Source organism: Gigantopelta aegis, chromosome 11 (assembly GCF_016097555.1).
Source record: "Gigantopelta aegis isolate Gae_Host chromosome 11, Gae_host_genome, whole genome shotgun sequence".
NCBI lineage: Eukaryota > Metazoa > Mollusca > Gastropoda > Neomphalida > Peltospiridae > Gigantopelta > Gigantopelta aegis.
Window position 1 is genome coordinate 8,595,033 of NC_054709.1, and position 417 is coordinate 8,595,449.

A 417-nucleotide genomic window follows, 5' to 3' on the forward strand; every position below is an offset into this window, starting at 1 on the left:
AATGGAGACATAGTAGGCCCTATTTGTTTTGTGTGAACATGTTAGAAGTTGTATAAATATATTTGGTTATGATTTTATATTTCTAAAAGTTTTTATTAATCAACTTTAACAATAACCAAATCCTCACTAAAATTGTTTTCTTAGTAGGCCTACTACGTACTAGTAGTACCATCGACGTCCCAAACTGCGTTCACCTAACGACAAAAACACGAATACGATATTTACGGAAATATTATTCTACAGTTTTCAGCTACGATACGTGAAACAAAATAGATTGTAATCAATTAATGTAAAAAATCAACAGTTTGGATGTAAAACAAATCCATTCTAGTAAACAAAAGTGAAACACCCTCCGGTAAAGAGGAAAGAATGCGACGTTTATAACTGCGTTCAGGCGCATGCGTTTGCAAAAAGTAT